This window comes from Lycorma delicatula, chromosome 1, assembly GCF_047948215.1.
Source record: "Lycorma delicatula isolate Av1 chromosome 1, ASM4794821v1, whole genome shotgun sequence".
Classification (NCBI taxonomy): domain Eukaryota; kingdom Metazoa; phylum Arthropoda; class Insecta; order Hemiptera; family Fulgoridae; genus Lycorma; species Lycorma delicatula.
Genome location: NC_134455.1, coordinates 260,447,914 through 260,472,138, shown reverse-complemented (window position 1 = coordinate 260,472,138; position 24,225 = coordinate 260,447,914). Strand labels below are relative to the sequence as shown.

The following is a 24,225-nucleotide window of genomic DNA, read 5'->3' as shown; positions in this document are numbered from 1 at the left end:
TGCTATGCCATGCTGTCCAGTTACAAGTGTGGAGAAATTAGTGTAACTCTTTTCTTTTGTGTGGCATGTGTTCGATGATGGCACGTAGCTGCTGCTGCTGCAAAATACTGCTAGTGAGTGTGATTTCATTGCCCAAAAATGAACGTCGTCTCGGCCAATTTGGCATTTCTTCAAAGAGCACGACAGGAGATGAAGGCTGGAAACCATTTCGCTGATTCCTTCAGAGATATCTGCCAACAGTCACTTTAAAGATCGATTGTCGAGAAGGCTTGGTGGGTGTGTGTATTTATGTTGTATGTGTTGTCTGCGTATGTGCCTGCGCATAGTATATACGTAGATGTAAATGTAGTATAATAATTAGTCTATAAATTAGAGTGTAAGATGTTTAAGAGCATATGAGTAATAACTTTGATGTAAGTACAGAATATAACATTATAATATAAATATATAGCATTTATGACCATAATATAAATCACAATTGAAAGCATATTAATATAATAAAATAAAATAAACTAAATGAATTACAATAATAAAGTATAATATCAATCAATAAAATTATTATTTTAGAAATATTCACAATCAGTAACATGGAAAAATTTTTTTTTAAATAAACATTATTCGCTTAATTGTCAGCTACTGGCAGTAAACACAACTTATACACACGCCTTCAGAGCTGAACATTAGTAGTCTTTAAATCGACGACTCCAACTAACTGGTCAGGATCGTTTTTTTGTGGTTGTTCTGTTCCCCTGGGCCGACTCAATAATCAAGTATTACTCAGCCCAGGGATGTCCTTGCGACTATAATGATTCTCCCCACCTACCGGCATGGCAGGTCGGTTCACTGGTACCGGATCTTTTCCTTTTTTTTTTATCTTGCCTCTGCCGCCAACCGCTAAGGCCTGGGACACCGCATCCTGGAATAGTCTCCAACAGACAGATTACGCGAAGAGAAAGCCATTACCGCTTAGACCATCGTTTCCAGATGGATTCGACGAATTTCTGGAGTAAATGCCAGCAACCCTGGCTATTAATTTCAATTTATTTGTAATCGGGTTCACGTAAAGACATAAGTGGACTCCCGATAAGAAAATGTCCAGGCGATAATGGTTCTGGTACCTATAATCTGTAGAGTAAAAGTCAGTACAGTAAAAGAGAGACGAAAATTGGGATAGGCTTCAAGCTGTGTTAATACTGTATACAAATATTCAACTTCAAGATTATTTGTCTTACTACACGACGTAGATGATATTTTACGCTTTTAATTGCGCTCTCCCATAAGCTACCAAAATGGGGCGAAGAAGGTGGAATAAATGACCATGATATGTTTTGTTTGGATAAAAAGAGCTGAATGTTTGATTGTAAATTTTCCTAATTTAAGAATTTAAATAAGTCACACAAAATATTTGCAAAACGGAAGTTGGAATCATTATCGGAAAAGATTTGAGTAGGAATACCTCTTCGTGAAATAAATCTCTTGAGTGTGGCTATGAATGACTGTGTAGTCAAATCAGAGACTAATTCTAAATGAATTTCCTTGGTACTGAGGCATATAAAAAGTGCGAATAAGATTTACTTAAGGATTAGAACGCCGCCCGCCATGACGAATTGTAAGTGGACTTCCATAGTCTATTTCACAGACAGAGAATGGATGAGAATGTACTACTCTGAAAGGTGGTAACTAACCTAGTTGTTGCATTTGAGGTTTTGCTTAAAACCAAAACAATTCAAATATTTATTAATGATTGATGAAAGGCTTGTTTTAGCATTTAAAATCCAGTATTTCTGACGTAATGAATGATGCGTCAATTGTATACCAGAATGTAAAAGAAGTAAATTCTCAACAGTAAAAATTAATTTAGTGATATTTACCTTTGAGTGTAGGATAATAGTTTGTTTATCTTGATAATATAATAAAGAGTGTTATAATATACCACCCACTCGTAATTGTCCTAAGTCATCCAGAAATGGGTTAAGTGAAATGATTTTACTTTGAGTAGAAATAATTTTGATTGTTTTTCAGTTTATTTATTTCATCACTAAAATGTACATATTAAAACAGTTTTATGAAAAAGATAAGGTCTGATTTAATTTTAAATCCCTTGTTGTGAATTGACCTGTGATTTGTTCAGACCAATTTAATTTAGGATTGTTAGTTGGCGTTGGTCGTCTTCCGCTGGCGCGGCCGAGGCTGTACTCCAAGACGGATCCTACGCTGGGCCGGCTACTGCTGCTGAGTCGCCGGCCCAGTAAAGCCCGGCGAGCGGGAGCGGGAAGCTAGCGTTCACGGCCAGCGACTGTCTCGGCGGGACGGTCCGACATGTTGCTCTGGTGGGGAGGTCACGATTCGAGCCGGCCAGGAAACTTCTGTCTTCTACCATCTTCGTCTTCTTGGTCTTCTCCAGGCGGTGATCTATGACAAATTGAAAATTCATTCTGGTATATGCTCCATTTTTTAGCCTGCGAGTGGTGGGGCTGCAGCGTCGCTACGGTGGGAATTTGCGTGATCTGCGTGTTCAAGCGCGTACGTATACTATATACCTGCTGACATCTGAGCTTCTAGCGCGTTGCGTGCGGCGATGTTAAGCTGATATATATAGCTGATATATATATCTGATCTATATAGCTGATGTATAGCTGATATATGTGATAACAATATATATATGCAGTGTGATTCAACAGGAAAGGGATATAATTTGGGAACTAACTCTAGGCTTACAATGAGGAAAAAAATTCATACAAACGTATGTTAAAACGCTTTGTTAGAGTTACAGGTAGCGGGAAATTTCACCCAGATTTCAGTTTCCTGGCTGAAATGAGGTCATACTGAAATTTTTAAGACGCTATATAAGGAGGGAACCTGTTCGCTTTTTATGTTTATTGACTTGAAAAATCGAATAAAACAGGGTCTAGAACTGTAACTCCTGTACCTTTTATGTTATCCAACCCAGAACAGAAAAGTTCGGAGATGATAAACACGTTTTTTTTAGGTTTGACGTAAAATAACTTTGTTGAATACCAATAAATTTGTAAATCTTTTTACTAAAGGTTGTAGAGAATTTAATTCTGAGAAAAATAATGTAAAAAAATGGGAAAAACAAATAAAAATCGTTTTTTACATTAAAAACAAACCAGGACATAATAAAAAAAATATATATTATGAATTTGTAAAAATTAAAATTAGCTGTTGTTATTGTTTACAACAATAAATTTTGGCGTTTAAAAAATTAGGTTGGCAGTACGAACTGTATTCTTTGAAAGTAATTTGAATACTGATGATTGTTGACGTAATTTTGTGGTTACGTGTTAATAATAACACGGTAGGCGGTTTAGTTGTTTTTGACATAATTTTGATTTTGTTTAATTACTTTTGAGAACCAATTTATGTAAATTTTTTTCTGTTTTTGTATTCAATACTCTACCTACATTTTTTCATTTGAATCTGAATTTAAAGAAGTGAAATCCGTTTTGAATCCTTTGTTTTGAAAAATACCGTGTCTCTTCACTCAGGCAGAATATGTACATATGTATGCTGATATTATATTTGTGTATGGCTTTTGAGATGGAAGTACCCCAGCTTCGGTTGAAGAACACCAACGTACGTACACCCTGGACAAATAGTTCCAAACTGTAAAGTATTTTTAAAGATTGTTATAATATTCATTAAAATGGTATATTTCTCAGCGCTCTTGTCTCATCTAAACATAAACCGGTAGATGGAGATGAAAGGGAAAATATGTTTTAGGTGATACAGCTTCGTCTTACAACGAGCAGGCGAAGAATTTTTACACGACTCAACATTACACAAAGTACAGTATGGAGGACATTACATGCTCAAGGACTACGCCCTTATCTTGTTCAGAAGGTTCATCCCCTCCTATTTGGTGATCATTCCAGACGATTAGAGTTTTGTCAATGAGTTAACATAAGTTACTGCTAAATTCCATTCAAACTATTTTCGAATGAAGTTACTTTTTCCCGTAATGGCATAAACAACACACGGAATTCACATCGCTAGTCTGAAGAAAATCCACGTGTTGCAGTTGAATTAAATCTTCAGCGACGATTTTCGGTGAACGTTTGGTGTGGTTGATTTACAATCTATTGTAAATTTGATGTTTTCATGTTAGAACAACGTGCCACAGGGAGAAATTATCTAGAATATTTAAAAAATGAATACTTACAACGCCTGAAAATCTCTCATTGGCAAAACTTATTGAAATATACTATCAACTTTATGACGCACCAACACAATTTACGAATGAAGTAAGACAATCCTGAGATGAAAAATTTACTAATAAATGGACTGGACGTAGAGGGCTGGCAAACTGATAAACTAAATCACCGGACCTTATTCCTTTAGACTACTCTTGATGAGGATGGATTAAATGCGAGGTATACAACAAAAAAGTAGACACATGTAATGAACTGATCGCTCACATTCTCAACGTTGCTGACATCAAGGAGCGCAAAGATATTCAGTTGGCAACTGTAAGGAGACCAGTTGAAAAGTGCATCGATGTCAACGCTGGAATTTTCAAAAATTTATTGCAAAATGATACAGTCTAGACCATAGTGAGTATTTTATTTTAAAAGTAAGTTAATTTTTAAAAATGTCTAAATTTATTATACAAAAAATAGCAGTTTTTAATCTTTATGAACTCAAAATGTTTTTGTTAAATTTTGCTCTGTTTTGGTTTTAAAATTTAGTTTTGATAAAAAAAATTTACGGATATATTAGTCATTTAACAATGTTATTACTCTTCAAACATAAAATGCCAGTTTTCATCAACGAATGTTTCCTTTTTACGTCATACATGAAAACTTCGGAAGATACAACAGTTTTAGGACCTATTTTACTCAATTTCTCATGTCAATAAACACAAAAATCATAAATTTACTCCTTATATAACGCCTTAAAAATTTTGGGATGAACTTATTTCACCGGAGGAACTGAAACACGGCTAAAAGTTTTTGTCAGCCACACCTCGATAACTAAGAGATTTATGATACATGTTTATATGATTTCTTTCCTTATTTCAAGCCCTAGAATCAGTTACCAAATTATTTTTATTTTTTCCGGATAACTAAATATACATATATATGTATACTAGTGAAATATCGCGGTTTCGTCCGGATAATAATGCGGCTTCTCCCGCAATATTTTTTTTAGTAGCAGACTTATTTATTTATAAATAAAAATTATTTAACGAAGAGTATTGCTTGTAGTTTTACAAAATTCTGATTAAAAGATAAATAAACAATTTTATTAAAAACATAGTAGGTTAGTTTACGATAAACAACGAATTTTTATATAGCCCGGATAAGGGCCGATTTATAATGTAGTACTGAAAAGGGCGGTTTGAGTTATTTTTATATTAGGACTTCGTACTAAACTTTATTGGCGATATTTTTTGTGGTGCTAGTTCTTTTTTTTACGTAGCATCTATATATATCTCTGGGTTTTTTTCTAGATGTTGCCTTGGTAACAGATTACGCTGTTAAATGGTGGTCAGTTAACAGAAAGGGTTCGTATGCCTCAAAATGACCTGTGGATAAATCATTAAAGGATTGCATCCCTAATATAGGGTGAAAGTCGTTACAGAAAGTAGTATAAAGTTCATCATTGTGGTAAACTTTGAATACAAATGGAAATAATATACCAGCTCACACAATACACCAGTGGAACCTTTAGATATTTGAACGAAATATTGATCGCAACTCAAATAGTTGTGACCCCAATTATTTTTCGTCATATTTGATAATTTCTCCCGATTCTCCACCACATGTGAAATAATTATTTCTCCCTCTTCTGTCGCCAATAGCTATGTATAGTACATGAGATGAGAAACAGATAAAAAAAGACACGTACCAACTCCTACAACGGGTGTAATTGTATGAGGTAAGAAATTTCTATTAACATTTATATATTCTATGCGAAATTTTGTGCGTTAAATTAATTAAATAAATTTGATGCATTTTTTGCATCCCTGTCGCGGCTTTGCCCACATTACTTGAGTTTCCCGGCGCGGTCAGCGTCTACTTAGCCAGTCACGGCTCGCTTGGCTCGTCCTTCCCGTCTAGCCATAAGGCTCTGCCCCTTGGACCCCGCTGTGTTCAATAACTCATTTTTGTAAGAATAATAATGATAAATAAAAATTTAAGTTTTTTTCAATTTATAAAAACTATCAGTGTATTGTAATTTCTTCAGAACAGTTTGGTCAGTACAGGGACCCGAAAATTTATGTGATCCAAAAATTTTGGTTACAAAACAGTCCGGCCTCCATCTTAAAAATTTAGTTATAACTGATTACCGTACGAAGTATGAGTGAAAATCTATTTTGCCCGGTTCATAGCGTATCCCGAAAAATACCACTAGGAGATGACCGTACTTCGTTTTTCATTTTTTTTTAAATACTATTATTTTATATATTTTAGTTAAGTAACCGGAGTCAGCTGCGGCCAGTTTGTTGTGCCGCTACACCATACACCTTCACACCCCCCTTAAAAATTCGGAATTCAAGCAACCCCGAAAACCGTTTTTAGATATTTATCTGAAGTATATTTGCAAACTCCAATCTACTGAATATCTCGTTTAAAATAGACTAAAATAAGGAAAGTTTTCATTCACTGATCAACTTTTTTTATCTTTCTTCACTCCTTTTAACGTTGAATTTAAAAAATAATCTAGAAATTGGTTTTTAGATGCAAATTACCAACTCCAAAAGTAGAGTAGATGTCTTCATTTGACAACGAGAAATTAAAAGACTAATACATTTCATTGTTACTCCATTTTAAGCCTTTAATCTCGAAATTTAAAAATTTAAGAAAAACTTCTGTACAAATTTTCATCAATTTATCTTTAGTATTTTTATATGAGCTTTGATGAATCAGTCAAGAAAAGTTGCTTTATTGGTACAGATATATCGTATCAGAGCATAATTTTAAAATACTGATTAGTCTTAGAAATGTTGAAGATGAGAAAAATATTATAGTGTAGCTTTTGTTAAGACTATAAAATAATTAATAGTCTGTGGTATATACTAAAATATCTTTTGTTAGCTGATTTAATGATAAGTAGAAATCTAAAAACTAAAAAAGAAATATAAATATTAGAAGAAAGTATAAGCAGATAACTGAAGGAATTGCATGTTTTTGAGAGAGTAAAACTTTATAAAGATCTGATTCTAATTAAAATGCCATCGAAAGCAGCTCGCTAGGGATGCTATGATGATAACGAAAATTTTAATATTAACCCAGCCATATTCTCCGGGAGCTATTTGATTTTACTGTTTCAATATTATTATTTTTTTTTTGTTTGTTGAAACAAGTTAAAATTACTACATTTATGTTAGGCTTATTACATTTTTATTTAAAATTTAAAATTAATTCAGCTATTTCATCATAATACCAGCATCTAAAACCAAAATTAAGAAGTACATTGAAGAGAAAAACCGGGAAATTTGTAAAAAAAACTTCAATTACATTCTGAAAAATAGTTATCAAATAATTTGATACAAGGTTACTGAAGCAGGGGTGTCTTTGTCTTACGAAATAATAAAAAAATCGGTTAATATTATTACTCGCAACTCAAAATTATGAAATTATCAACCATCTTTACGGTAAAATAAAATAAAATAAAATATTCATTAAAAGTAATATTTATTTATTGATTTAACGTTTTTCAAACATTAAGAAAATTTATAAAATTTGTGGTTGGTGTAGATTTCTAGCTCAGCAAATTGCCAACGGGATATAACATAGAAATAAAATAAATAAAAACTGAAGAGGCTTACTCTCAAAATTTCTGGTGAAACATTTACAGATATTTTAAAAAGTTATCAGAAACAGGTTGAGATACGTAAATAAATATAAATGTAACAAAATTTATACTTTCCATAAGTAATAGGACTGTAAAATTTCAGTAAATTAATTAACTTCCAATTGAGATTTTAGAATGGTCTACCTTTGTAAAATTATAAATTATATATTTAAATTTCGCTATGAGATAAAAGTGTACTGACTGATGATGTGCGATAAGTATGAACATCATTCAGCGACTGTGATTTGTGGAAATTAAAATATTTTTATTAATATTAAGAAATACAGCTTTACTATTAGACAATACTTTTAAATTACTGTGTGAATATACTTTTAATTAAATAGATTTATATATTCTATATAATATATATTCTAAATATATATTCTAAATAAAATATATATAATATATATTCTATATATTATATATTCTAAATAGATTTATATATTATATATATTAAATAGATTTATATTTATATATTATATTTATATATTATATTATAAATAGGTTTGAAATTCCTAAAGCAGGTCATATTAAATCAAGAAGTATTGAACGTTCTTTTCTATTTGAAATTTTCAAACTGCAATTTTTTTTATAAGTATCAGATCTCGGTAACAATCCAGGGACGTAAATGTTATGATCAAGTGACAATTTGTATCCTAGTTGACACTCTCTTTTCTGTTCAGCCTCCAGAACTACAATAAGGTATTACTTCAGAGGATGTGTGAGGATGATATGTATGAATAATATAAATGAAATGTAGCCTTGTACAGTCTCAGGTAGACCATTCCTGAGATCTGTGGTAAGTAGAAACCCAACTACCAAAAAACACTGATATCCACGATCTAATATTTAAATCATATAAAAGTAACTGCCTTTACTAGGATTTGAACCTTAGAACTCTCAATTTCGAAATCAGCTGATTTGCGATGACGAGTTTAACCACTAAACCAACCCGGTAGGTTGTCCTGGCTAATACTAGAAGTAGCTATAAAAAAATTAAATGGTAAAGCTTAATTGCTGAATTAAGATAGCAGATGATTCATTTCGAAAATATTCAAGAGAAAAAAAAGTTATTCGCATAGTAAGATCACAATGTATTAACGAAGTAAAAGAGATATTCAAAGCAGCCTTGCAAAAGAAAGAGAAAAACAGACTTATCATAATGGAATACGATAATTTTTTTGTAAATAAAAAGGATTAGAGATATCGAACCAGTAAAATAAGGAAAAAAAAAATTTAATTTCTCTCTTCGGCTGTAAAAAGAATGAAACTCCTAACAGAAGGAAAATATAAATTGAATAAACACTGTAAGTAGCTACTTGTTTTTAACTATCTCTTTATATATATACGTAGGAATAATATATTTTTTTACTTTTTTTTAAATTGTTGGCATGAAGATACACTAATTATGTTAAAACTAATATTCATTGAAAAATCATTACATAATATTATTTCTAATGCTTTCGAAATCCAGAATTTATCCGCCAAATTTATTTCAAAAAATGTGTCACGTAACCTAATCCATAGAGATGGAAACAACATTTTCTGAATAACTAATATTTTATACCGTGTAGAACACTGAAGAAAATACAATGTATAGATGTGTAATCAATTTTTCCTCATTTTTTGTTTTGATTTTACATCAAATTTCATTTGAAGAATTGTTAAATATATTTCAATAAAATATTCTTTTACCTAATTGAACCAAGAAATAAATAAATTCATTGTTCCTAACTTCCAAATTGGAACTCATTCATCGTTAACTTATAAACAACTAACGTCTTGGAAACCGTTACTACAGAAATATCGTGTTATATTTGATATAAATTTTAACGTTTCATTTTGAAAGAAATAAGAGACTATTTGTTCAAATATGTATTTTGTAGCTGATGCGTTGATTGTAACATCAAAATACGGATTAGATAAAACCAATTCAGATACTATAATAATTAACTTAGTAAATTAGGTGCGTCTAAATACTTGAATTAATGATATTGTTTTTATTCATCACGTAATTTATTTTAGTACGAAATTTCTTTTTAAACTGGAAGAAAGTTAACCTCTTTATATATAATTAAATAAGTATATAGGGAACGGCAGTGAAGTGGGAAAAATTAAAAGCTTCGTTACTCATTTGATGATGAGGGGAAAATGCTGAGTTTGATGGTAAATTGTCAGTTACTAAACTCCATTAAATAAACGTGAAACCAAGGTCAGTCGTATCAGGCATCGTCGTATCTACATCAAATCAGTTTATAAAAAATGTGACACGCAGAAACTATACGAAGGTTACTTTGCAATTGGTTCAATTTTCTAGGTCATGGCTTTTTTCCTCTTCTGCTCCCCTTGGTCAGTCCTCCAATCAATCACTCGAGTTAATAAGTCAATCCAGAGGAGTGTCCTATGGCTCTAACAACGGGCCTTCCCACCCACCGGCAGTACGTCCGGCACGGCAGGTCGGCAGACCGGTTCTGGATCTTTTACAATCAAGTTGCTTGCATTTAACTGGCAGGACAGGGGTAAGCCCAGGCCCGGCTATGCCGTTTCCAGGGTCCCTGCCCCAGCAGCCGGGACTCAGCCATAACTAATTTCGTTGCCTGCCTGTAACTGCGAGGCGGGAGAACCGGACTTGTCTATGCCGTTCTCAGATCCCACCTCGCCGTCGGGACTAGGTCTTTTTTTTTGTGTTTTCTGTGCTATATCCTCTTCAGGCTGCACTCCATTCTAAATATTTGAATCCTTTCTTTCTTAATATCTGTCATTAGTCTCTCCATGGCATTCCATTCATGAATACTCCCCGTCATGAAGGAAATTAGGGATTCGGCAGTAATCCCTTCCCAATTTTATCTTCCCTTCAGATAATCCCATCGAGGGCATTCGAAAAATGTGTGGTATGGAGTACCCTCAAACCCAAAATAAGCACAGTTAGGGAGTTCTCACCTCCCAAACCGGTACAGATAAGAACCGAACTCCCCGTGGTCGGAGAGAAGTTAGTACAAATAATATTACGCGTTGCCAACTGTCTTCTCCAGCCATGGTTTCACCTCAGGAATGAGCCTCTTGTCCAGGCTCCTGTGGAGTTGTTATTCCAGATCTCATGCCATTTTTGCACTAACAACTCTCCTACATCCATCCTATCCATACCTTCATTTCGTTTTGGTCTGAAGAGCCCGCAGCTGGACTCCTGCCCGGACTCCCGCTGTTTCAGCAGATACTGTTCTATAAGACGCTATTATCTTTATTATCATGCACCGCTATAATGAGAGTTAAATTTTTAACATTTTTCTTTGTGGTTAATTCCGAGTACCACGATTGGCTCGCGTATAAAATTACAGAAGCCGCCGCCGACATTAGTAACTTCCGTTTTGCGGCTCTGGGCCCCCATCAGACTGCCCAAGGAGCTGATAATTTTCTCTGCTTTAATGCAAATTTCTTTCACATGACTATTAAAAAGAACAAACTGGTCAAACCAATTGCTCGCCTGCCTGATCACTCTCTCCACCTTTCCTTCCACCTCGGCTTCAGTTTGGCCCGCTATGACCATGGCCAGATCGCAATGGTCGAGTCCCCCTCGGGAAAACTGCAGCCTCAGTACTCCATCGAAAGTAATATTCCACAAGAGAGTGCTCAGGGCCGATCTTTGAGGAACACCTCCATACATGTGAAATCTGATTTCACCTCCTTCCACGACCGTCAGCAGCTCTCTATCATGCAGGTAACTGCTAATGGCAGTGCATAGATAAGGGCTGATACCTTTCTCCTCAATTCTGCCATTATGCACTTCCACGGTAAGCTATTAAAAACATTGCAGACATCCAGGAGGACCATCAGAGGATTCCGTCTGCTCCTCCTGGTGCCCAATCTACTTTTTCTAAACAATCTGTGACCTTTTTAAGGGCAGCCACTGTTGATTTACTTCTAAAACCAAATTGAGGTGGTGCTATGTCCCCTGTCGCCTCCAACTCGGCCGATACTCTCTCCGCCAATAGTCTTTCATATAATTTGCTCAAAGTGGGTAAAAGGCAAATATTTCCGTCCTCCGATTCGATGTCCGCTTCTTCCACAATCTAAGCATGCCTGGAGTTCTATACAAACGCCTATCTTATGGCCCGCTCCACCACAGTTATAACATAAATTAGCCCAATTTGGCTCGCTACAGTCAACCACCCTGTAGCCGAACCCCCCCCCCTCCCCCGACCAACACCTGTAACCTTTTATCGCATCCGTTCGGGATTCGATTTTACAGGAGTGCCATCTGATTTAATGCGCTATCTCTTAGCCAGTTTCGTGGTTGCACGTGCCGGGATATGAATTATCTCCGTTTTTTGTTTCTCCGAAAGCAGATCTCAAGGAAGACACCCTTACTGGAACGTCTTGGCGAATGACCTGGTATCGTCTATTCGTACAGTTAACGTTTGGGTTAAAAAATTGAAAAAAACTCTTAAAATTTAATGGAACAGCAAAAAGTATTAGAACGCCAGAAAATATTGAAATAGAATTTTTTCTATTTATTTTATATATATATATATATTTTTTTTTGCCATAACAATACTGTCAAAAAGGTTCTGCGATTAAACATTTTTTAGCATTGAATATCAATGAACCAGCGAAATTGTTTAGGAAGCAAAAGATGCTGATTTGATTGTTCGGACGAATCTTTGTAAAGAAATGTTGCAACGTTTTGGTATGAAACTTAATCCACTATACGTTTACATCAGATGAAACTCATTAACGTAAATAAGCCTGAACGTAAATAAGCAGAATAGTCGATATTGGAGAGCGGAAAACCCAGTTCAGTTATGAGGAAGTGTATATTCCGAAGGTCACAACGTGGTTTGAATTTTTTTCATCTAGTATTACTGGAACATTCTTTTTTCAAGTCAATCTAGAAAATGTAACAATTGTTAATGCAGAGTGTTATATAAGATGGTCACAAGATTTTTGAGGCAAAAATTATTTCAATTTCCACAAATTATATGGTTCCAGCAACACAGTGTTACGAGCTAGACTGCTAATGTATTTATTACGGCTTTAAGAGAACTCTTTCTGAACAATATGATACCAAAAAGTGCAGACATTTTTTGGCCGACTAGATCTCTTGATTTGACGGAAAAACCTTTGGAGTTTTTTTTTTCAAGGATATGTCGAACGACCGCAACTGTTTGCAGAATTAAAACTAAACATTCAAGAAGTTGCATGCATTACACAGGCCATATTACGTCGAGTAATGAAAAATTTTCGATTAAGACTTCAAGAGTGCCTAGATCGTGTTGGTTCCCACCTCTCAAGAATTATTTTAAAAAATACAATGTATTTCTCTCTTAACAGAAAACCTGTATACATATTAAATTTAAAATAAAAACTTATTTAAATACAGGAATTTTAAATTTTCTCGTTTCATCGACGTTCTCTGTATGTTTTGGAAAAGGATATGCATGACTAATTTACTTAAATAATTCAGAACATAAGTTATTATCATAAAATTAGTATGCAATTTATTAATTTATAAATAATTACGAGAGAGAATTACGGCATATGATTATCAAAAATAGAAAAGGTTGAGTTTTGTAAAAACACACGTAAAATTAAAAGTTTAAAATATTTACCTCCTAACATCATATAAACCATATTATATTTTACATGTAATATGTAATGTAATTCATGTATATGCAATTAATGTAATATTTTATAAAGTCTGAGCTTACTTTTGTGGTACTTTATGATAATATGAACCGTATCATGTAATTTACAGATCGTAGAAAATGTTAAACAACCTCTCTAATTAACAATCAAACTGTTTAAAGACAAAATCTAATGATTTGTATTTCATTATTAAAGCTGTTTATGAAAAAAGATGTATCAAAACCTAAATATTGAAATTGAATATAGCAAAATTAAAACTGGAGAGGAATTAGTTAGAAAATGATAAAAAAGATTAAAGTGGTTTAAATCCATTACAAACACAGAATGGGCATTTGGTTTTAAAAACAGAGAATAGGACACAAATAGAAAAGATAACGAAAAAATATTCTGTTGAAGTTATATTTTTGAAATAACAGAATATTTAGTAATTTTTTTTTTAATAAAACATCAACAAATTGTACAAATAACAATAGTAGTACATGTCTGTTGATAGATAATATGCCTGTGATAACTACATTTCTATTTCAAGTTTTTTTAAATGAGAAGATAAACTGATGCATTCATTGCCACATGTAGAACTCTATAACTACTCAAAAATGTAAGAAGTTAATAAATTTAGACGGTACCTCACTACCGGAAATTAAAAGCCGTAAAATTGCTTTTAGGAGTCTCTCTCATTTGATAATTTATATTTTAGTACAGGCTAAATTACAAGGTAAAATAAACTAAACCAGTTTATAAAAATGGTACAAAGTCTAAAGTTTATAATTTATCGAACAGTTGTTAAATTTAATTTCTTTTCGTCAATTTAAATTTCTCCAAATGTTTATAAAATTTTCTGTAACGTTTATCTTTAAAACCATTTAGCTAACGGTAATATCAACAGAATTTGTTATTTTATAAACATTAGTCCTTAAATAAATCAGCCGGATGATTAAAGAAAAGGAAAATCTTCAAAGTCAAAGCTAATTTGTAGTGTGTGAAGAAAATAGACAAAAAAAGTTTGACAGTGATAAAAAAAAATTTGATTTTGGATCGCCCTAAAAGATTTGACTGCATCAATTTTATCTATGTTAGGAAGAAAAAATATGATGTGGACCCAACATGACTTCCTTGTACGCCTATTAAATTATATTTACACATATTTTGTTGCACTTCATTTAAACTTTTATTTGAATGTGAGAGACGATCCTCCAGTTCTTTAATAAAGTGAACAGTTACACGATAACATTGCGGTGGGCATCACAATTTTTGCGGTGTCCGTATCAGCATTTTATATTAGTTTATATATTAATTTTGTTTCACGTCGCTGAAATAGTTATGTGGTGTAAGTGAGAACGTGTCGGATCCGTAATCTTGGAAACAACGGTTCGTATCTGACTTCATATACATATATTTTTTTAAATTTAAATATATTGAATTTTAAAAAATTATTAAACTCTTTAAAAAGAATTGAATTAAGATGAAAAGTACATAAAATTTTACTTCACTAATAACTTTTGATTTTTGTTCACACTTTTTTTTTGTTATTATTGAATTATTTATTGTAATTTTTTTTTACATTAACGTTAAAAGTCTAAAATACAAATTTTTGTGAATTTGGGCTTTTTGGAACACTTTTGGTTAAGTCGATTGCATTCAAAAGAGAAGTGTACAACTAGATGTTACAACAGTCCTAAATCCAAAACTTCAATATTCTACGGCTAATCGTTTTGAGTTATGTAAGATATATATACGTACAGACGTCACGCCGAAACTAGTCAAAATGGATTCAGGGGTGGTCAAAATGGATATTTCTGTTCAAATCTGAAAACTGAAATTTTTCACCATCACAATACCTTTTCAAAATACGACAGTAGCACGGGTTAATAAAAGATTACTTTGGTTAGTAATAACTGGTAAATTGTTAAATTAATATTTGCTTTAAATTTAAACTATTATATAAAAAAAACATTAATGTGTTTGTGTATATGATCTAACGGCTTTAATTTTGCAAGAAAGGATTTAGGTGATTATAATTAAAGCAAAATAATGAAAAAGTTATTTTAATATTATAATATATCCCATTAGAGTATTTCTTCTTATTAAGTATATTATTTTATTTGTGTGAAACCACGATACAATTATAAATTTAGTGTAGTGAGCAGAGATTTTGCCGCTAAAAAAAATTAATTACATATCCTGAAGTTTATACATAGTTTTTGTAAGTGAATTAAATAAGTAGGTATTATAAAGAGAACTTATTTAAAGTTTCGCTGCTTAATAAAGAAACGTCTGAAATTGGAAACACAATTTAGATTATGAAAATAAAGTAAATCATGGCTAATTTTTTTTTAAATTATCAGAGATTACCTAGAAGAGGAAATATTAAAATTAATGTAAGAAAGTAAATTGTAAATTAAAATTAAATTTTCAATTAAAAGCAAAATTCAACAGAACAAAAAAGATTCACATAAAACTTAAAAATGAAAACATATGTGAAAAAAATATAATTTATGAATTTTATTGCTATGATGCTGCTAATAAGAAGTTTGTAGCAAGACAAAACAAGGTCTAACAGTAAGTTGAGAAGAGAAGATGACTGACGTCACTTGCTTTCTAAACGAAATTATTTCAAATGATTACTAATATGAAAAATTAGCATTAAAATATAAAAAAGATAATTAAATAACATTTAAATTAAAAAAACTGTTAAATCTGTGGCCAGCGTTTCTATAACAAACAATACAAGCCAATTATGGATTGAGGCTTAATGTACTGAAAGAACCAACGTTTTACTTTTCTATAAGAAGAGATGTATTTTCTTTTTTCATCCTACCCACCCGACCGAATCCACAGCAAAGCAAACCATAGCCCAGGGGGTTGTCTACTCAAACGGTCTTCCCCGTCCGCCGGCCATAAATCTAGTCCGATAGGTAATCCACCGATTAGATCATTTCATTGCCTGCCTCTAACCCCTATGGCGAGGTATCCAGACCAACCATATCGTTCCTGCACCCCACCCCAAAAACAGGGTCTCGGTCTTGACGCAAATGCCTCTAGTAAGAGCACCCTGTGTAGGTGACTCACATCGGTTTTCGGTCGTTTTTGCGAAGCGATGAAGAAGTCCCAGTGCCTTATCATTGCCGCCCATCCGTGCAAACGCAGATGAACAGCAGCTCCGCAGGGGGCTTGTCCCTCAACCCCTCGCCACCCCATCCTCCTTTATCTTTGTGCTGCAGTATCCTTGTCACAAAGTCGGTTATCGTACGAAACCTCTCTGCCCCTGATAAAATACAGTATATGATTGTGTCAACAGTAAGCGGCCCAGTCACAAACTCACAGCAGCTACGTTCAGCAGCTCATGTCCGGCAGTCAAATATGTTCCGGTGTATGGAGCTCTCCGCAAGAAAGGCAAAAGGGATCGTCGGCTCTCCTCCTGGCATTTACGTATACCCGAAACACGCTGTGGCCAGATAAAAATTGGGTCAAATAGTGACCTCACCAAATCTGCGGTTGACACAAGGCTCGACCTGCCGGATCAGACGACGTGTCCATCGTCCCGTGGACAAGACCCAGCGGATTTGGCATTCTCGGAACAACCGCCTGTGCATATCACTCCTGTCAATTCCTCCAATAATCCCAGTCCTCATCCCTTTTAGTTGTTTAAATGGAGGGATGCCCGCAATGACTAACACTGCTTCAGTTGAAACTGATGAGTCTGCCGAAATGATGCGGAGGGCAATCCGCCTCAGCACACCCTCCAGTACCCGCCTATTTCGATCGCATCTCAGAGCTTTCGACCAAACAATGACCTCACATAGTAGTACAGAATTGATCAAATGGCCGTACAACTTCCTTTGCATGACCGGGGGCTGGCCACGTTGCCGAGGAACATACTCAATGTTCGCACCATCGCCCCTGCACGATCACATATCTCTCGAACGTGTACGGAAAACGTACGTCGTCGGTCCAGCCATATCCTAAATACTTCACCGACTCCACCTGGGGTACTAATGATCCGCTTACCGTGATCTGGATCAGGGAAAGAGGACGCCTGCCAGCCAGATAGATGAATTGTGTCTTCTCAGGAGACAAGGTTAGCAAGGTTAGCTCCTATCCATTAACGAGCGCTGCACTAAGTTGATAGCTTCATTGGCCGCTGTTGCTACTTCGTCTACAGCCATCGCCCATATTACCAATGCCAGACCGTCATCAAAGAAAACCGGTAGAACACCTCTAGGATACCTCAGCCGGAGCACTCCATCAAACACCAGGTTCCATAACATCGGACTAAGTACTGACTCCTGTGGTACCCCACACGTGGCCGGAAAAGAGAGCTGTGAGTCCGTTGAATTGCAGTTGTTGAATTGTCCGTTGAATTGTGAGTCCATTCTTCTAGCTACCTTTGTATCATTCGCGGTACACCGCCGTCCACCTGTTTGTCCCGTAGGGCCTCGAACACGGCACCCCAGCGCAACGAGTTGAAAGAAGTTTTTACATCAAACATCACAACTACAAGTATGTTTCTCGTGCGCCAAGTGCCGGCAGCCGTCGCCTCTATCAGCCGACACACGCATTCTACAGCATCAGGGGCGGAACTTCCCTTACGTAAATCACACTGCTTTCTGAAGAATTCACCATTATACTCAATTTCTTGCTTCAGCCTAACATCAAGTATTTTTTTCCAACAGTTTGCATAAAGAATTTGTCAGGCAGATCGGTAGATAAGTGGGGGAGGCTCGCTGTCATGTTTTGTGTAACAACACCAGGCGGGACTCTTTCCATGCCTTTGGAATGTAATCACCCGACAACATTTCGTTCATGATGTTCAGGAGATCCACCGGGGCTTTCTCTACCAATATAAGAACAAATTTCATAGGAATGTCATAAGGACCCGGGCTCGTCCGTGGTCTTAGTTCTTCCTCGCTAGCAACAGTTCGTCCATACTGAAAAGGGACAAGTTGTCAATCAATGGCTATCTCCTCTCTTATGTGAACCAATGTACATCGGCTATTCTTCGTCTGTAAATCCACTTTCAAATCAGTCGCACTGCAACGAAGAACCGCTTTTAATGCTGCAGCCTTCTCGGCACCCCTCACTCTTATACATAGTTCTTCTCCTGCGCCCTGACGCAAGGACAGGATATCACTGACTTCCCGAACCGCCATCGACTAACTTTCTTCAACTCCGCATACAACTGCCTATTAGCACGGACAACAACTTTGCCGCTGTCCGTCACTATTGGAGAGGAGCGTCGTACTGGAAGGGGATTCATACCGTGCCTCCCAACTGTAGATTTGTGCTGACCCCTGAACATGTTGGTTTGTGCTGAATATAAAACCAGCTATTCAACACATCGATCAATCTTGTCAACCGGTAGTAGAAAGACAGGCGCGGGAGGCAGTCTCCCCAATATCCTTCAATGCTCCCAAGATTGTCTTCAAGGCCGCAGTCTCCCCGGCCCCAGTATCGTAGAATATAGTGAAACGTTTGTTCATCGTCATGGCGACATGGAAACTATCTTCTAAAATATCGCCTGCTGCAACCTCAAAGCACGCTCCATGACCCCCTCCAGGCTTGGTCTTAGAGAGGTCAACAAATCTACATGTACCAACCAAAGCCAAAGACTATTCTGTATCACGATCTACCAACGCCATCACACTGGCTGGCCAGTTCACATCCATGAAGTCAAGCAACTTCTCATCCGTGAGCGACCGCGACAGGATGTCATTCAGATCACGGTCCTACAATCCCTAGAATGACTCCGCACAGTATCCCTAAAGGTATTCCCGGCAGTCTCCTCCGTCCGAACTGAAGACCCATCACGAAGGGTACTGGAGACATCCCGTACCCTTCGTGATGGGTACGGGAGCTTTCGTACTCATCACGACTGTTATTCACGACTGTTGTTGCCTCACAACTGTACACTCTCCTAGATTGTGGTAAGTACATACATTTTGCATAGCAGGTCACAAAATAGATGTCTGATTTGAAATCCACTTAGAGATCAAAAGGACTTACCATGGAAGATTTTCTTACGACCATCGCAGTAGGACGGGCTGAAACTGGGCTGTGAAATTTAACTTCATTTTGATAGTGCTTTGTAAACTTCATTCAAATTTATAATTCCATTTATAACTAACTTGTTTTTGTTAAGAATTTATCACATTATCGAGCTTTAATTTCCGATTTCAAATGGTAGAATGTCAGTATAGGAGAATAATTGTTAGAGAATTCTTTAATAAAAGAGAACGTTCTGTTGAGGTGGATAGAAATCGTCAATCTCTTAAAAACGACAAAAAAAAGGCGTCATGATAAGTAATCCAGTAGGTTCTTCTTAGAGAAGTTCAATTATCTCTTTCCATTATCGATATTATAAAAGTCATGTTCCATGACTTCTATAGCGTAATTTGTACGCTTGCTTTGGAGGGAGGTAATATATTAAATAGGTTAAGGATTTTCTTGAGGCCTACTTTCTTGAGATTACTTACTGGCGATCAGGTTGTACCTGTGAACCTAGCGGCAGGATACGAGCTGGAGCTTCCCAAGTTAACTTGTAATTAGTGGAAGAAGTTATTTGTTTTAAAAGTGAAATGAGTCGTTAAAAATTTTATCACATTTAAATACTTTAATACAGCGCAGCATTAGAGAAACACAGTTTATTCTCTATATTAAGAAGCCATTAAGAACCTTATGGATTCTGTTTATCCCTAATTTTAGCTGAATCGTTTATTCTGAACTTAATTGTTTTGAAACTACTGTTTAGAAACAAATGGAATATCAAATGAGAATCGGGATAAGAGTAGTTAATTTATTACTGGGCAATCAGTTTTAGTATAAAACAGAAACAGTATGAGAAGCACTACTATTCAATTTAACCACTAAGATTGAATACTATGAATTGGTATAAAATTATACTGGGTGTGATTATTAACATTTAAAAACCTCTGTTATATTTCTTACGCAAATATCACACTACTTCTCGAACAGGAAGATGTAATTTTCACCTTATACTGTTAGAATTCACATTTAAACTGAAGCAGGAAGCAGAAAACAAACGGTTGGGAAGATTAACCAGATATATTGAGCAAGAGGTACATTTAGGAAGAGATTTTACGTCCTTCCTTGAGCTGTTCTCTTTAATAAAGCGTTACCCGGTGTCAGTAGATCTAGAGAACCCCAAATCCGACACTGGGGTAATCTTACATGGCCCAGATCCGAACGGTTGCTAGTCTTTGAGAGTTCACCACCATTCCATGAGAGGTAATTACTCCACCCTGTCAGTATCGCTGGCCAATAATCTTTGACTTCATCGCAGACTCCTAAAACCCCCGTAAAGAAGAGGTATTAATTCCCAGTTTTGATTAATCAATCTTCTAGTAACTAGTTAGTAGCCAACTGGATTTTTTAATGAGTTATCCAGATGAACCATTACGAAACCTGGTTGTACATAATCAAGAAAGTCTTCCCTGATTAAGTGCAACAGGTTCTTCAGCATAATTCTGTGCGTAGAAATCTTTCCTGTTCAGATCCATCAGTAGGCCATCGGCTACTGGTGAATCTTCCAAAACTTTATTACTCGTGAGTGCTGTTTTTAGAAGTACTCACAAATAATAATATGAAGTAACTGGTTGGTTTTTCATCCTACAACTTAGGACATTTTATTTCTATATTTTATAATTTCAGACATTTATGAAACGTATCGAAATTAATTCGCCGTATAAACGTGCCGTTATTTTAAAACAGAATATAATCGTTAATAAGTAGCTTTTACAGCTTTTTTAAATTTCTATAAAAAAAATTAAAATATAAGCAGGGATCATTGTATTAAAAGAAGTAGTAATAATTATAATAATATATATATATTAACAAAATTTATATTTTAAAAGGAAATAAAGGCAGATGTAAATAGTATCTATATCTTAATGTGTAGTAATAGTTAAATCGAATAGCTGTAAAATCAACTTATATCAGAAAGATAGTAAAATACATTTAATGTTAGCATAATGAAATGGAAAACAGTTTCAAGGAACTGTATTCCTTGAATTATTGTTGAAGAATAAATGTACGGAAAAGAAATTACAATATACTTGTACCTGTAGGTTACTGTAAAAGAACTACGCTCTTGTATAAAGACATTTGAAAAGTTTAGAATATTGAAAATTTTATGAATAAATAATAATTTTATTGAAAATATGAATAAAAATAATAATATGTGTAGTTTACTTCAGAAATCATTTTACCGAACAGAAACACATATGATATAAGAATAAATTATTCATACTGTTTATTCTTTCAGCTTCTGATAGCTACCACTAAACAAAGATATTACCATATTACGACCACCAGATTATGTATCATTACATATTGTTCATTATATATAATGTATTATTTAAATAATTTTAACAAGTAGTACCTCTCAACTCATGTATAAACGGAGTTATTTAAGAATAAAGTAAAATATTGTGAATCGTTAACTAACTGTGTTTGGGAGACATAAAGCTCATTTTACGAATAACTTAGAAAATAACCAAACATTTATTTAGATGTGAGTCTTGCACTATATAAAATTTTATCATTAAACATTGAGCTAAACACAGTCACATATAATATATTGATTTTTATTATTAGACAAATAAATAAGCGCCTTAACATAATAGTAGTAAAACATTACATCATCTGACATGAGATCCGATAGAATATCTCGTTTCTCCATGTTTTAACTTTTAGTTCCCGAATAAACATAGTGAAATCAACACTTTACGCCGTGTTTGGCCGGTTTTAGTGCTGTATTTACAATGATAAGATTGACGTCTTACTGAGTGCTTTCTAATAATTAATCCTGTATTGAGATGCTATCATTTTTCAGGTAGTGATATGTGGCACGTTTTTTTCTATCAAATAGTGTAGCCAAATGAGCTACAGCTCGGAGAAGTAGAATAGACAAGAATGTTTGACCAGGAGCGAATTCCACAGGTAGTCAAATTCATCAGACAGCCCTCACAGGAATATTTGATCAAATAATTTAAAAATGCTAAATTTAAATTTAAGCAAGGTCTTTTTCCAACTCATATTTATAATATTTTTTTAACTTCTTCCAAATTTTTCTTCATCTAACTAAACAAATTTTTATCTTCTATTAGTTATGTAAATAACCCGAAATACAAGTTTTCTTATCGTTATCAATACGATTAGTTACAATCTATTTTTTATAAAATAATCTTACTTCTCGAAGTCCTTATCGATCACTCTCCCAAAAATAAAACGAGAGAATGTAAAACAATTCAGCATTGCCTCTAGAGAGACAAACTCCCTAGCGGCAAAAAAAAAAATTACTAAATCAGAAATAAAATCAATTACTCTCAACAGGCTATCAAATCATTGGTATTTTTTAAACACTGTTTTTATCTTTATTATTGCATTGTTTTACGTGAATTATTCAAAAAAAAAGTTTTTTAAGGATGTGACAAACTGTATTATTTTTATTCAGTTTTTTTCCATAGATGCCAACGCAAGCTAAACTTACAGTAGATGTTTTAAAAAAAAAAAAGAATTTTTTATAATATATATTTTTTAATTGTTGTTTTAAAAAAAATCCTGAAGAGACTGAAATATAAACGGAAGATTTAAAAACTTATACAAAAATGTTTCTAAAACTTGCAACTCATTTCATTTCAAATAGCGTAATAAATCCGATAAATCATTTAAGTTCAACTTCATAATCAGATATTTTAATTTCATATGGTTTCACATGCAATATTTTATTTATCTTTATGAGATATGTGTGAGATTCGTAGACCTTATGCGATGAAATGAGTAACTATACTGATAAAATGAACATTTAGGTAACAAAATTTGGTACATGCTACGCACACATTCTGAGGAAGATAAAATTTATGAAATTAGAAATAAAATATTGCTAGTACCTTTAAGGAACCTGAACCTAACAAGAAACCAAATTTATAATGATTCAATAAGGGTTGTTTCATCAGATTTCTTTATACAAACCGAATTTTTAAAAATTTTGAAAGTAGTTTTTGAGATCATCCAATATTTACGTTTGAATATTATTCTTTTTGATGTGTGAAATCATGCGAACGGTCGAGTAATTACAGAGATAAGAAGTGTTAAACATTAGTAATTAGTGAGGTAGAGCAGGTTCATAAGTTTTTATGATGGACTTGATATCTGATCTGTCAATTCAATAATTGAGATAATCTTTTCTCTCTAAAAATAACAAAATTTAAACCCAAGAATATTGTTGTGAATGATGTATTAACGTCATAACATTCAAGTCCAAAATTCTATCTTTAATAATATCAAATATTTAAATTAATATCTTTTTTATTACAAAAAAATAATCTTTTTGTTACATTTATTTATTTTTTAACGTAAAATACATTTATATAATTAAATAAAAATTTACTTAATACTGGGATAAATGACAATCGTATCTCATTATTAAATGAGATATTTGATAACATCTATTACATTATATAGAATGTAAACGTACAAATGTAAATAATTGTGAAAGATGTTGAATTATTGAACTTCGAACTAAATTTCAGGTAAGAATTTATTTGGCTTTTATTTACTGTTTTGAGGAAAGCGAGCAACAGACTGCTCTAAATAGCTGAAAGACAAAAATTAGTCCGCCAGAACTAAGATAAAATATAGAAGAAAAGATGCCGAAACGTATACAGAAAATTCATTTATACCACATTTTGTCGGGTCGGCTGTATAATGTTTATCACTCTTTTTTCATACATCTAAAATAGA

At 34.0% G+C, this 24,225-nt stretch overlaps 1 long non-coding RNA gene across 2 annotated transcripts in view; it reads right to left on the bottom strand.

The window, feature by feature from the left end:
* LOC142318301 (uncharacterized) overlaps positions 1–24,225 on the bottom strand; it is a 250,275-nt gene that overhangs the window by 25,430 nt on the left and 200,620 nt on the right. The window contains exon 3 of one of the 2 annotated variants that reach the window (XR_012754869.1): positions 2,171–2,412. The exons of the other annotated variant lie outside the window; for it this stretch is intronic. This is a non-coding gene — a long non-coding RNA (uncharacterized LOC142318301). Of the gene's footprint in view, positions 1–2,170; positions 2,413–24,225 lie in introns of those variants that run through there. 2 annotated transcript variants of the gene reach the window in all.